Here is a 2,847-nt window from a genome sequence, read left to right on the forward strand (position 1 = left end):
AGGGGGAGCGAGGGCGGCGAGGCGGATCCCGGGTCGCCGCACACCAGAACGACCGGGCAGGCCCGACCGGCCCGAGAGCACACACGAGGGTGGGCGCGGAGCGGGCGCGGGAAGGGAGGGAGGCGCGGACCTCGATCCGGGAGACCGAGGCCACCGACCAGCGAACGCCGGCAGCGACCGGGAAGACCGACACCGGCGGGCCAAGCCGGCCGCCGATGCGACCCAACCGCCACCATCCAGGACGGCGGCGCGGGCACACGGGCGCAAGCAGGCCACCGCGCGGTGACGAGCGGAGAGAGGAAAGAGCACGGAGAGGGCAGGGGAACCCGTGGCCGGGGGGGGGAAGGGCACCGCACCGCACCCAAGCGCGGGGGCACCGCATCACCGACACCCCGCCTGCCGGCCCGGCGGGCACGGGAGCGGCGGCGCGCACACACGGACGGGGAGGAGCGCCAGGCCCCTTTCTCCGCCCGGAGGCGGCGCGCCGACGTCCACGGTCCAGCCGGCCAGCCGGCCGGGTCGCGTGTGGCGCACACCCGAGTGGCCGGAAAGCCAGGGGCGACGCACACGACGCAACGCACGCCACACGGCCATGGGGGGGTCTTTTCTCCAACCTCCCTCAGAAGCCGGCCCGAATTCACTCGCTCGCACGGACGCGGGGGCCAAGCGCACAGCGACCCGCGCCGCCGCGGACCGGCGGTGCCGGCAGGGGGTCGGGGGTCCGCGGCGACGACCCGTCGGCGACAAGTCACCGGCCAACGGCGGCGGCCGGAGGCGGCGGCAGGGACCCCGGGAGGCGGGCGACACCAAACCCAACGCACGCGAGCACGCTCACACGCGGACACCGCCGGCACAGAGCGGACAGGGCCAGGCACGGGAACCGGGGTCGCGCCGGGCACGCGGCGGCGACACGCCGAGAGAGCACAACACCCCGGATCCGGGACAGGGGCGGGGACGAAGCCACACGGCTCGAGACGGAGGAGACGATGCGATGCGGGCAAGCCTACACACGGCAAAGCGGGAGGGAGGCGCGGGAACCCGGGACAACATCGCGCAGGCACGCGAGGCGGCACCCAGCGGGAGGAGGCACGTCGTGACGCCGGCTTCAGGCCCCTCGGACGGCCAACTCCCGAGCGAGGGACGCACGCGGGAATCTCACCACCATCGCCCCCGTGGCGTACCGGCGGTCCCGCTGGCAGGAACCCTCGTCGTGAGCAAAACCGATCCGGGAAGACCCTTCAAAAGCCACCGCCGCCGCGACGACGTGCCTCCCCCACACCGGGGGAGCAGCCTCACGAGCTGAGCGCCGTCCCCCCCCCCACGAGAACACCAACACAACGCCCGACTCGACCGTCCGCCGGTGGCCGGCCACCAGGCCAAACCAGCGAGGATCGCGGAAGGCTGATGCGGGTGAGGAGGGCACGCCGGAAGCACAACAAGAGCAGCAGCGGGAGGGTCACCGGGTCGGGTCACCGGGGCGAGAGGCGAGTGAGCGAGCGGCCACCCCCTCACACGGGCGGGTGGCGCAGCCGCAGACCAACGGGGAGGTGGGACCTTTCCGGGCACAGCCGGCACGCCAGGTAAACGAACGCGGGATCTCACCACCCCCAACTCCGGGGCGGTCCCGCGCAACGCCTGGGACACCGAGCCGGCCGACCAGCGGACCGGAAACCCCCACCGCGGCAGCGGCGGGCCCCCCAAAAGAGGCCCGAGAGGGAAAAGGCAGCTCTCGCACACACCTCAAAGACCCCGTGAACGCCCGCGGAGCCGCCCGCGCCAGCAGGGCCCCACCGCCTCCATCCACACCACACCGCCGGGCACAGCACCCATCATCGACCGCCTCTTTTTCGGCCGCGTGAGCAAGGGCCCACACACACCGGGATCCTCGGCTCCGGGGGGCCAGAACCCCCCCGAGCGGCGCACCACCACGGGCACGGCGGCCCCGGAACACCGCGGGGCCCAGCGCCCGCACGGCGCCGTCGTCGCCAACGGGCGGCGGCCCACACAGACGCTCGGGAACAGCGTCGCCAGGGGCCGGAGGGGGAGGGGGACGGGACCCCCAAAAACCCCACGGCAACCCAAGCACGAGGCCGGGAAGCCACACACCACACGCCCTCGCATCGCGACCCGGCACGGGCTCCAGGCTCCACCACTCGACACACCGCACGCGAGGCAGGGGCGGGGACGGATCGGGAACGTCCTCCACTCACCACACCAGACGACGGCCCGGGAGAGGTCCCGCGGGACCCTCCCCCAGCTCGGAGGGGGGAGGCGCGGGCACGCAGTTTACCGACGCGGGCAGCCACTAGCGCTCAAAAGCGGGGCAGGGAGCGGCAGGGCCGCGGGAGCCCATCGGGGGGCGGGCCCCCGGCCAACCCAGCAGCGCACGCCGCTTCCCGAACGAGGATCGCTAGAGAACCCCTCCTCACTCTGAGGGTGGCCCGCACCCAACCCCGACGGGAACCCCGCCGGGAACCAGCACACATCAGAGGCGTCCATCCTTCCCACCACGGGGGGCAGGGAGGGGTGGGGCACAGGGGGGGGTCTGCGGCAGCAGCAACACCAACCCTGGTCGGTCGGCCTTGCCGTGCGGGGCCAGAGCAAAGTCGCGCACACGGGCGGGAAGCCCGCACGGGCCCCGCTCGCCTCCCACTGCAACATCTCAGGTCCCCCGGTGCGATGAAAGCCAGGTGACACGGCAGGGAAGACAAGCCAGGACCAGGGCGGCAGCTCATGCGGGGAAGCCACCGCCCAGCGCAACAAGGGAAGAGCGCTCCCCTCTGGGGAACCGCCTCGACCCCCCCCAGCAGAGACGTCAATCTCAACGGTAACTTCTCACTCGCACAA

The sequence above is a fragment of the Dipodomys spectabilis genome, unplaced genomic scaffold (genome assembly GCF_019054845.1).
Source record: "Dipodomys spectabilis isolate Male_0828 unplaced genomic scaffold, ASM1905484v1 ptg000820l, whole genome shotgun sequence".
NCBI lineage: Eukaryota > Metazoa > Chordata > Mammalia > Rodentia > Heteromyidae > Dipodomys > Dipodomys spectabilis.